Source organism: Pteropus alecto, unplaced genomic scaffold, assembly GCF_000325575.1.
Source record: "Pteropus alecto unplaced genomic scaffold, ASM32557v1 scaffold202, whole genome shotgun sequence".
Classification (NCBI taxonomy): domain Eukaryota; kingdom Metazoa; phylum Chordata; class Mammalia; order Chiroptera; family Pteropodidae; genus Pteropus; species Pteropus alecto.
Window position 1 is genome coordinate 4,469,532 of NW_006432451.1, and position 12,974 is coordinate 4,482,505.

Consider the following 12,974-nt stretch of genomic DNA (forward strand, 5'->3'; position numbering starts at 1 on the left):
TTGTTAATTTGAGTTGTTTTGGATCTCATTGAGTTTTTTCAGAAGTACCATCCTGAATTCTCTGTCTGTAAGCTTATTTTCTGGAGATTTTTCTCTTTCTTTCCGAGATGCCTTGTCACCTTGGTTGTTCATGGTGTTTAATGGGCCATTTCTACACCTGGGCATTAATGGAAGTGTATTCTGTTTTTCCAGAAAGAAGGTTTATTATATAAACGTGTCTCTTTAGCCTGCTGCAAAGAAGGTGCTTTTCTTTTGGTTTCCAGTAGGTGGCATCTAAGCCTCTTGGATCCCTGCTTTATATAAAGCCTAATTAATGCCTTTTTATTTTCTCGTAGATACTTAATCACACTCGCTACCCTCAGTTTCAGTCCTGTCAGTTTCAGTGATGGTCTCGGCAGCGTTTGCTCAGACTTCCCTCTGGCTCTGCGGTGATCGGTCTTGGAGGGTTTAGGGGGAGGGGACCTCTGGGTTGAGGGTTGGGGGCTGCAGCTCAGTCTCAGTTTTGCAACCATGGCCAGCAAAAATCAGCTGTTGTTCCTCTGGGGTCCCGTCCTGCTTCTCTGCTTTCTGCCCTAATGACTGGGCCCTGCAGCCACTACTATCCCAGGCAGGAATGTTCAGGTAACTCGCTGCAAAATCTCAGCTCTCCTTCTCCTGTCCCTTTCCTCTTGCAGGGAGCTCTGGTGACTGCTGAGAGGCAGCTTCTTAATTATTCCCAGTCCACTGTCCGACACTCTGGATTCTGGCCTGTGGCAGCTCTTATGTGCAGATCCCATGCTCAGTGTGCAGTTTGGGTGTCTTTTGTTGAGTTTTAGATGTTCAGCTTATTGTTGTTTCAAGGGGAGAGATCTGAGGACATCTCTCACTCCGCCATGTTTCCTCCTTAAATAATTTCTCTGAAGCGAATATATAGACAGCAGCATTCTCTTGTCATATCAGTTTAATAACTTTATTTTATAAAAATAATAAAGAAAATTGAGCAAGTTCGACATTATTTATTCTTTAAATAACTAATTATTTTCTGGTCTCTCCTACGAAAACCCCAAATCTTCACATTTACAGTGATATTTTCAAACCCCATATTCTGAGCCCCACATGTTTGATTAGTAGGAATCCTAGACCTTTTTCAAGTTTTTCCTTTTCTTCTCAGGTTCCTGAGAGATCCCACAAATAATCAAGGGTTATCAGTACCTCTGCATCTCTCTATTTGAAGTCCTCTTTTCTCCTTGTCCATCTTCTGTGCTGCTCATAGGTCAATTTCCAAGCTTCTGTCTACTTCCAGTGACCTCCAGACACCCAAGGCAGTTCTTCTTTTGGAGATCTGCCATTAGTATCCCTCTTCCCTCCAGAGAGCGGAAAATGCACATGTGCCCCTGGAGAATAGTTTATTCAGAGAATTTCCAAAATCAGAGCTTCTAAGTGCTTAATGATTTACTTCTTTCCTTTCTACTTTCTTTGTACATAAGCACAGTCAGGTGGGGCTGGGTCAGGTAAGAATAGTCTTGAACTATACCTGTGTTCATTACTCCCTGTGATATTTCTGCCTTGTGCTCAGACTTATTCAAACTGCCAGCCTTCTTTATTCAAAGTGGTTTTCATTTAGGGACACTTTTTAACCCAACCCTACTTCAACCACTTTTATAAGCTCACAGTCCATCAGCCAGTACAATCCATGTTTGAATCCCAATTAAATTCAATTTCTCTCCCATAGGGCCTTTGGGAACTATGCAAATCATGGGATACACCTGGATGTCAATTTTATGGTCTTAGAACATTCTATGATAGGTACTTTGCCTGGACTACACAACTGAGCTCTAGGAGGTACTGGAGCTAAGTCCAGAAGCCAAATGGTTACATGTCTGAAATGTGAAATACAGTTCACAAAAGCAAAAGATTCCTAGGTATTCTAAGGCTGCTTTGTTGAATGCCCATAAAACATCTCTTCAGTATCTTCTAGAATTTTGTTAGGAATCCACATTAGAATTTCCATGGTTCCCTCTTTTTCCTCTCCCCTGTTTTCATCATCATTCTAACTTTTGCTCTTATTTACACATCTCTAGACAATAACAATAATTTCTTATCCCATCTCCCTGATTCGAGTTCCTATTCTCCCTAACCCACTTCACATTTCTCTGAAAATATAGCTCTGACCTTATCATTTTCCTATTTTAAAAAATCTTCAGGGGTGAGTGATACCATAAGATAGTGGAAAAGTAGTCTCTGGACTCTCCCTTCCACCACAGACACACTAAATCAGTAGTTACATGGATGAATTTCCTTTGTGAGGAATCCAGAAATTGTTCAAGAGAGTCTTGCATACCGGGAAAGTGAGGAAAAACCCACAATGAAATAGATAGCAGAAGCTTGCCTTAAACCCCATTCTTGCCATAAAAGCCATGTCCAGCACAGCACCATACAATCTGGAGGGAACCCCCAGTCTCAGCTTTTTTTTGAGGAGCAAAGGGTTTAGACCACACATCTGGCACTCCAACTGCTACCTGAGGGTCTGGTTTCTAACTCACCAATCTCCAGGAGCTAGCAGGCCAGTATTTGCTAGTTTCCAGGGGACTACAGAGAACAAAGAGGCAGTTTTGAACAGGGGCATGAGCACTTCCTGGGGGCTCCACTCTATAATTCAGCACAGTGAACAGGTGGCAAAGCCCAGCTCCCAGATTTTCCCTGAAAGAAATTAGATTTCACATCTAACACCCTAACTTTTCCAAAACTTGACTGAGTGTCTGGCTTCAACCTTGCTTGACCCTGTCAGGGGACATGGATTCATAGTCTCCTGGGGACTACAAAGAACAAAGCTCGTGGTTTAGAATGGGGCTATGGGCTCCTCCCATGGTTCCTCTCCCAACTTCCCTCATTCCAGAGATAAAGCCCAGCGCCCAGCTTCTTCCTGGAAAGAGTTAGATTGTACATCCAATGTCTTAATTTTTTCCTCTGCTGTCCAAGAGTCTGGCTTGGCTCCTGTCTCTGGGAGCTGATGAAGCAGGCGATCACTACTTGTTCCTTGGGGAATCTTGAACCTGTGTGTGGATACTTCCTGCGGCTCTTCCCTCAAACTTTCCACATCAGGGCTGGATTTTTAAATACTATCTCTTCTAACAGTGAGTTAGGTGATGGTAGGCAGGTCAGAGAAACTTTTTAGGTCTGGATAGTCTCACCTATGAAAGGAGAGGATTTAACTAAAGGACTTCTTTAGTCATTTCTAGCACTGAATAACAGGAAAGCCCTTCAGAGGGAAAAGAAGTTAGTAAACAAACAAACAAACAAACAAAACATGCACACACATATTCATAAATGGATAAAATGTGGCTCAGTGCCAAGGGGGCGATTCTGTGATCTTTAGAGAAGGTTGGTCATACTGAGAAAACAATCAGTTCTGCTGGCAGCTGGAGAAGGTGTAGACATGAAGGCTTCAGAGGGAGGTGATATTTCACGTTGGGTCTCGGGGAAGAGCAGACTCTCACCATTGGAGAAAGGCCTCACACAGAGGAATGGCAGGGACAGAAGATGCTGGGGAAATGGAGAGTAGAGCCGTTCTCTCTATCTGACTCCCTTCCCACTACTATCATCTCAGAGACTGTCTTGGCTCAGATGTCACCTTCTCCATGAAGCTTTCCCTTCTTTCTCTTTTCCAGTTAGGTGCTCTCTCTTCTGTGCCAGTATTATATCTTGAAAATACCTCAGTTTTGTTGTGTTGCATCGCTAGAAATGTGAAAATAAATTCCTTAAAGCTTTCTTAAAGCTTGGTATAAGAAATCCTTCCTAGCTTATATGTCTTCCTAGTTAATATGTCTTTTTACTTTTCAAGCACGGCTATAGAGAGATTGACCTCAAAAGCTATGGAATGTTCCTAGAGGCATTAATGATGTAATCTTTAACATAAAAAATGTGGCAGCCTTCACCATATGCTGCTTCTCCTAGGGCCACCAACAGAGTTATGGAAGGTGTGTATCTACACAGAAGTATCCATAACCTAGTATATTCTGTTTGCTTCTGTCTGAATCTCTTTGGGCCTGCTTTGTTCTTGGTCACATTGGGGGAATCAAGGTGGTGTGATTGTTTTGCACATCTGTTTCATCCTCTTCAAGTTAACTTTTCAAGACAAATACCTACTGTCTTCTTGCTGAGTGTCTAACATAGTGGTTAGTAAATATTTGTACATTAGTGAATGAACCAACAAATAAAATGAACTATGTGCTTGGAACATAAGAAGGAACTCTAAAATGTTTACTAAATGTGTTTTTTTTAATAGCCATCTCTGTTACCTCATTAGAAAGAACATCTCATATTTAAACACCAGATCTAATGTATCATACAACTGCTGAGATGTCATTTAATTACAAGTGTGGTGGGCCACAAATGTGTTTTTAAATAGGATACTCACCTGTTTTTCACCATGTCAGGGGGATGCTGAGGAGAGCTGGGAAAGGGTGAAGCTAAACATGAGAAGCATAAAGCCCCAGATGAAGCTGCGCTGCAGCTCTAGCCCTAATTATAGGGGAATCTTCTTGAGCATAGAAGAAAATAGGAAGGAGGTTCCAGGAGTAAGAAGGGGACCATTTTAGACATAATCTGACTGCTTACCTCTGTCACTGTAGTGATGGCCAGAATAACTGTGGTTCATCCTACCTTACTTCTCACTAGAATCTTCAAAGTTGGTGGCAGAGGACGAGAAGAAGGGGTGGGTCTAGCCTCAGGGCCCCCCATAAAAGCCACTGTCATTGCTAAGGCAAGATCCTACTTCTTGGCTCAGCTATCCTGACCTGCTTCCTCCCCTGAGCCCAGTACCCTGAGCCCACAGCTCCTTTTCAGTGCACAAGTCCTTCTCATTCTGCCAGTCATATCCCTCTCCCTACCGAACTCTCTGCCCTAGGCTGGAATGCGTTTCTCTTAATTTTAATCAATTAGTCCTTGTTTCTCCTCCACAGTTATTAATCAGGGAACATTTGTCAGTTTAAGAAAATGATTTTGAAACTTTTGGGGGCAATATTTACCTTTTGTTTAAAAAATGGACTTTTACCTGCAAGTAAACATAAGTGATGAATGAGTTCTTTGGGCAATTTAAAATCTTTATTTTTTGTATATGAAAAATTTTATACTATTTTTGGCACCCCTGAAGCAACTCTGAGTTGCCCAGAATAGTTTGAAAACTATTGATCTAGGTGAAGTCATCTCTTATTCAGAGCAGAATATTTTATTTATTTTATTTTTTCAATTAGAGTTGACATTCAATATTATTTTATATTAGTTTCAGGTGTACAGCATACTGATGAGCCATTTATATAGTTAATGAAGTGATCCCCTCAATTAGTCTAGTACCTACCTGGCACTATACATAGTTATTACATTATTATTGACTATATTCCCTATGCTGTACTTCATATCCTTATGACTATTTTGTAATTACCAATTTGTACTTCTTAGTCCCTTGACCTTTTTCATTCAATCCTCCTATCCCCTTCTGTGAGTCTGTTTCCATTTTGTTTGTTCGTTTATTTTGTTCTTTGGATTCCACATATAAGTGACATTATATAAAATTTGTCTTTCTCTGTCTGAGTTATTTCACTTAGCATAATACACTCTAGGTCCACCCATGTCATTGCAAATGGTGAGATTTCATTTTTTATGGCTGAGTAATATTCCACTGAATATAAGTTCCACCTCTTATTTATCTAATCTTTTATCTATGTGCACTTAGGTTGCTTCTATATCTTGGCTATTGTAAATAGTGCTGCAGTGAAAGTAAGGGTGCATATGTCTTTTTGAATTGGTGTTTTGGGTTTCTTCAGATAACTACCCAGAAGTAGAATTGCTGGGTCATATGGTAGTTCTACTTTTAATTTTTTTGAGGAAACTCCAAACTGTTTTCTGTAGTGGCTGTACTAATTTGCAATCCCACTAACAGTGTATAAGCGTTCTCTTTTCTCTACATCCTTGCCAACACTTATTGTTTGTTGATTTATTGATGACCGCCATTCTGAAAGGAGTGAGGCGATATCTCATTGTGGTTTTAATTTGCATTCTTTGATAATTGGCAACAGCAAGGTGCTTAGATGGCCGGCTCAACTCTGACATTCCTGACAGCTTTTGCTGGTGTGACCTTGAGCATTTTTCCATATGTCTATTGGCCATCTGTATGTCCTCCTTGGAGAAATGCCTATTCAAGTCCTCTGACCATTTTTAAATTAGACTGTTTTTTTTTGTTTGTTTTTGTTTTTGTTTTGGTGTTGGGTAGTACAAGTTCTTTATAAATTTTGGATATTAACCTTAATCGAATGTTTTTTGATTACTGATTCAATTTCATTAGTACTGATTGGTGGATTCAGACTTTCTGCTTCTTCTTGACTCAGTCTTGGAAGATTGTTTGTTTCTAGGAATTTATCCATTTCTTCCAGAGTATCCAGTTTCTTAGCATTTCTGTAGTGTTAGTTGTTACTTCTCCTCTTTCATTTCTGATTTTATTTATTTGGGTCTTCTCCCTTTTTTTCATGATGAATCTCATTAAAGGTTTATCAATTTCGTTTATCTTTTCAAAGAATCACCTCTTGGTTTCATTGATCTTTTGTACTTTTTTAGACTCTATTTTGTTTATTTCCAACCTGATCTTTATTATTTCCTTCCTTCTACCCACTTTAGGCTTTGTTTATTGTTCTTTTTCTAGTTCCTTTAAGTGTAAAATTAGATTTTTTTTTTTGATATTTTTCTTGTTTCTTTAGGTAGGCCTGTATTGCAAGCACTAAGATCTGAGGATGTCTCAGTCTCATTGTTCTCAGTCTTCTGCTGACAGCTGGCTGCATGTCTGTTTTCTGTGGATGCAGAAACTTATCACGCAGGTCACAATTCAGACCACTGCCTGGCAACAGCAAGGTGCTTAGATGGCCCAGGCTCAACTCTGCCATTCCTGACAGCTTTTGCTGGCCTGGGCTGTTTGGGTCCATCTTGTTGGACACTGTGATGGACACAAAGAAGAATTAACACCTATTTTCCTCAAACTATTCCAAAAAATTCAAGAGGAGGGAAGGCTCTCAAGCTTATTTTATGAGGTTACCATCACCCTGATTCCCAAGCCAGACAACGATATTACAAAAAAAGAAAATTATAGGTTGATATCCCTGTCCAGTCGTGCTTCCTGGAGTTGTGTGTCTATTTCTTTTGCCAGGTTAGGGAAGTTTTCAGTCACTGTTTCTTCAAATAGGTTCTCAATCCCTTGCTCTCTTTCTTTTCCTTCTGGAATCCCTATGATGCAAATGTTGGTATGCTTGGTATTGTCCTCAAATTTTTGGATTATTTTTTTTCTTGTTGCTGTTCGGATTGGGTGTTTTCTGCTACCTTATCTTTCAAATGCCTGATTTGATCCTCTGCTTCATCTAATCTACTGTTGATTCCTTCTAGTGTATTCTCCATTTCAGTATTGTATTCTTCATATTTGACTGATTTTGAATGGTTTCTATTTTTTTTTTAATGCTTACTATCTCTTTGTTGAAGTTCTCACTCAGATAATCTTTTCTTCCCCTTAAGTTCAATCAACATCCTTGTAACTGGTATTTTGAACTCTGTATCCGATAGGTTGCTTGCCTCAATTTCATTTAGTTCTTTTTCTGGAGTTTTCTGTTTTTTCATTTTGGACATCTTTTTTTGATTTCTCATTTTGATTGCCTTTCTGTGTTCATTTCTATGTATTAGGTAGATATGCTATGTTTTTCAGTTTTGGCTGGGTGGACTTATGTAGTAGGTGCCCTGTGTGGCTTAGTGGTGCAGTCTTCCTGATCACCTGTGCCAGGAGGTCCAGGAGTCTCCCTCATGTAGGTTGTGTGTCCTCCTGTTGTAGCTGAGCCTTGATTGCTATTGGCATGTCACTAGGTGGGATTGACTTTTAGGCTGACTGGCTGTGAAGATTGGCCAAGCCCACAACATATGAGCTGCTGTGTGTGTATGCAGAGGGGAGATTCGCCCCATCTGACTCATATGCCTGTTGAGACCATCCTTTGGATGTGCCTCTTGTGGGGCTAATCAGGTAGTGCTCTGTTGCAGTCTGATGCCAGCCTCTGGGTGTGTTGGTGCTGGAGCCCCTTGGGAGGGGTTCCCATGTAGGCCAAGGTCAGCTGCTGCCTGTGATTTCCCCGGGCTATGTGGTAGAAGCTACAAAGTTATTTGTGGTTGGTCACTGCCTGTACTGGACCTGGAAGCACATGGGATCCTGGCACTGCCTCCTCTTGCCTCCTGTTAGACATTATTCTGTATCGTCCAAGCACTGCTCTAGCTTCCTCTTTTTCCAGCCCCATCCCTCTCCAGGATTCTGAAGGCAAAGGCTCCATAACTGAGCTGCCCAACCAGTTAGTTCCCAACACTTCTTTGTGACTAACAGCTGTAAGTTCTCCCTCCCATCAGCAAATCGCCTTGGAGTTTGAAGGGCTGTTCTCAGGGGATTCAAACACTGTCACCCCTGGAAATTGAGAAAGGAAAATGAAGACAGAATGCCATAGGTACACTCTAGAAGGGGATGTGGAGGAATCTAAAAGAGAAAAGATCCATGAAAGGAAAGGTAGAAGTTAGTGGAAAACTAAGAATACCTAGTTTATGGCCCTTCCTTTCATTGTGTTGGGTATAAAATTGAACTAGGAAGTTAAGAAGCCTCCTGAATAATAAACATAGGATCCTAGAAGCTCTCATATTAAATTACCCATAGGGAAGCAGCACAAAGAAGGCTTTTCCTTAGTTACTGCTTCCTTGGTTTTCTTATAATCCACTCTCATTCCCTTCTATATGCCTACACACTTTCATCTCATTTTTCGTACAAATCTCAATCCACCCTAGTACTCTAATGGGATGCAATGAAAATAGTGCTAAGGGGGAAATTTATAGATGTAAATGCATATATTAAAAAAGAAGACTTAAAATCAATCACCTACTTTACAACTTTAGGAACTAGCAAAAGGAGAACTAAATTTAAAGCTGGTTGATGAAAAGAAACAATAAAGATCAGAGCAGTGATAAATAAAACAGAGAACAGAATAAATAGCATAAAATCAAATGTTGGTTCTTTGAAAATATTAACAAAATCAAGAAACTATTATAGCTTGACTAAGGAAAAAAAGAGTAGATTGAAAATACTAAAATCATAAACGAGGAGGGGGCACTACCCCTTCTCAAATTCTTCCAAAGAATTGATGAGGAGAGAACACGTCCTAACTTATTCTATGAAGCTAGCTTTGCCCTGATACTAAAGCCAGAGACACTACAAGAAAAGAAAACTACAGACCAATGTCCCTTACAAACATTGATGCAAAAATCAACAAAATACTAGTAAACTGAATCTAGCAGCGTGTTAAAACTACTGTACACCAAGTAGGGCCAACATAAGAAAATTGACCAATGTTATACATTGCATTAATAGCACACGGGAAAAAAACTAAATGATCAAATCCAATACTCTTTTATGGGAAAACGCTAAACAAATTAGGAGTAGAAAAAAACTACCTCGATATAATAAAAGCCATATATAAAAAACCCCACAGCTGGCATCATACTTAATGGTGAAAGACAGAAAGCTTTTCTTATCATTTCAGGAAGAACACAAGGATGCCTGTTTTTGTCACTTCTATTTAAAATAATATTAGAAATTCTAACCAGAGCAATTAGACTAGAAAAAAATAAAAGGCATCTAAATTGGAAAGAAAGAAATTAAATTATCTTTTCACAGACGATGTAGTCTTATAAGTAGAAAACCATAAAGATCACACACACAAAAAACCATTAGAATGAATAAATGAATTTAACAAAGTAGCAAGATACACAATCAACATTCAGAATTAGCTGTGTTTCTATACATTAATAATAAGCAATCCAAAAAAGAAATTAAGGAAACAGTTCCATATATAACATCATCAAAAAGGATAAATTCTTAGCAATCAGCTTAACCAAGAAGGTGAATGCTGTGTGCACTGAAAACTACAAAACATTGTTGAGATAAATTAAAGAAGACATGAATAAATGAACAGATGTCCCATGTTCATGGATTGGTACCCTTAATATTATCAAAATGTCATTACTACTCAAAATAATCTACAGATTCAAAATCTATCAAAATCTTAATGATACCTTTTAATAATCTACAGATTCAAAATCTATCAAAATCTTAATGATACCTTTTTCAGAAATAAAAATTTCCATTCTAAAATTCATATAAAATCTCAAAAGACTCCACATTGCTAAAACAATCTTGAAAAAGAAGAAAAAAGTTAGAGGCCTCACACTTCCTCATTTAAACATTTACCACAAAGCTACAGTAATGAAACGATGTGGTTCTGCCATAAGGACAGATACATAGACCTATGGAAAAAATAGAATACCAGAAATAAGTTCTTGTTTATATGGTCAAATGATTTTCAACAAAAGTGTCAAGACCAGCTCTTGGAGTGGGTGGGCTCTATTCTCAGAGATAGCTGGTGCTGACCCTGTAATCTTGAAAAGGAAACTGCTGAATGAGCTCAACCTTGGTGGCTACCATGTCCTTGAAGATCCAGACAAGCAATGTAACCAACAAGAATGACCCCAAGTCCATCAATTCTCGGGTCTTCATCGGAAACCTCAACACAGCTATAGTGAAGAATTCAGATGTGGAGACTATCTTCTCCAAGTATGGCCGTGTGGCGAGCTGTTCAGTGCACAAGAGCTATGTTTTTGTCCAACTTGCCAACGAGTATCATGCCCCAGCAGCTGTGCTGGGAGAGAATGGGCGGGTGCTGGCTCCGCAGACCTTGGCCATCAACATGGCTGAAGAGCCCAAGCCCAACAGACCCAAGGGGCTAAAGAGAGCAGCATCTACCATTTACAGACTACTGGGGCTGCCTGTCAATGGTACCGGTGCCCAGGGCTGTCCCCGTGAAGCAACTCCTATCACAATCCCTCTGGTCCAGCATGTCAAGCTCTTTGCCCACTTCATAGCCATCACCACCAGCTCAGCCAAGATCAAGGAGGAAGAGCTGGAGCACAGCTACGACACAGACGTGGAGGACGGGGCCCTGAACTAAGCAGCTTGGTGGAAGCTATGGCTACCCACAGAAGGGTGTGCGCACTGTACCAGGCCTCAAGCTGGGCACCCACTTCTAGATGCCACCCCAGTGGGTCCCAGAGGAGAGTTGGTAGAAGGTACCTCATCCCCCATGCATCCCAGCCAGTGCCACATCCTCTGCAGGTGGAGTTATCTCCCAGGAGATAGAGGTTGAGGCTCTGGATTTAGAGAGGAGATGAGAGGAGAAAGTTCTAGGGAGAGTGAACAGCTTCTAGCGGCAACATGACAGAAATCCAGAGCCTGAAAGTGATGACCAGTAAGAAACCTGTTATGGTAGAGAGCTGCCTCAAGGTGACCCAAACAGTGTGCTTATTGCAGAAATTTGAAGCAAGAGATAATATCAACCACTGGCATATGTAAGCACAAACTTGCATCACTTCTCTGTCCAGGAGATTCTGGGGAGAGAGCTAGACTACTTAAATTCCAGTTATGTAGGTTGGGCTCTTGAAACTATTTAATTAATTACTAAGGAAAAAGTCACCAGGGAAAGTTGATGATCATGTGAACATTTATAGTGCACATTAATAAAATAGGTTTTCTTTTTACATATCATTTTTAATTCTGTGTACATCCTTCCATGATAGATTGAAAAATCCTTGATGGAAGGAACCGTAAATGTGTTGCCAGAGCCTTGCACAGAGCCAAAAGCAAAATAGACTCAAAGTAGATAATTACAAATATACACAAAATAAGATTCAATGTCCAGAATTGAAACATTGGAAGACAAGGTTGCCCTCTGGTGGAAACTCTAGGTAGTAACAGTAGAGGATGCACGGATCCTGGCAAGCAGGCTGCTTAAATTGAACAATCTGAGGAGTGAATGGCTAACTGGCAGCCAATCAAGAGCAACCAGAGCACCATTGTTCAATAGAGACATAATGGGAGTTACATATTCAATATCAAATTTTCTAGCAGCCACATTAAAAAAGTAATAATAAACAAGTGAAATTAATTTAATATACTTAAAGCCTAACATATCCAAAATATTATTAAACACTAATCAATATAAAATTATTAGTAAGATTATATATATTTGTGTATGTAATATATATTTATAAATGCAGGGCTCCCAACTTATGACGGTTTGACTTATGATTTTTCAACTTTGCAATGGTATGAAAGTGATAGCCATACAACAATTCTGCTTTTCACTGTCAGTACAGTATTCAATAAATTACGTAAGATACTCAACTCTTTATTATAAAATAGACTTGGTATTTGATGATTGTGCCCAACTGTAGGGTAATGTAAGTGTTCTGAGAACATTTAAGTTAAACTAGGCTAAGTTATGGTTTTTGATAGGTTAGGTGTGTTAAATGCATTTTTGGCTTACAATAGCTTCAACTTATGATAGGTTTATCAGGACATAACCCCATCATAATTCGAGGAGCATCTGTATATAGATAATATAATATATAATATAATGCAATGTAATACAATGTAATATAATATAATAAATATAATATATATTTTTTTACTAAATCTTGAAATCCAGTGTGCTTTATGCTTACAGTATATCTCAGTTAGGACTGGCTATATTGCAGGTGCTCAGTAGCTGCACATGGTGGTGGCTATTGTATTAGACAACATAGTTCTGGATGGAAGGGGCCCTGACCTGCTCATCTCTGTGTTTCAACTGCAGAACACAGTGCCCAGGACACAGTAGGAGTTCCATAAATATTTATTTAATGAATAGTATCTCCTAACACCTACCTCAACTTATCATGCCCCAGAGAACATAATAGATACAATTACCATTACCTCAAAATCAGTGTTTTAGGCAATGTGGAGTAACTGAATTTATGTCATATTCAAAGAGTAGACACTTTACGCAGATTTTTGTTCAGCCTGTATTTGTTTCTAGTATTTTCTCCCTGTGTTGGAATGTCTT

At 39.5% G+C, this 12,974-nt stretch overlaps 1 pseudogene; it reads left to right on the forward strand.

The window, feature by feature from the left end:
- Window positions 1-10,495: 10,495 nt before the first annotated feature.
- LOC102883541 lies at window positions 10,496-11,042 on the forward strand (annotated as a pseudogene).
- Window positions 11,043-12,974: the final 1,932 nt, after the last annotated feature.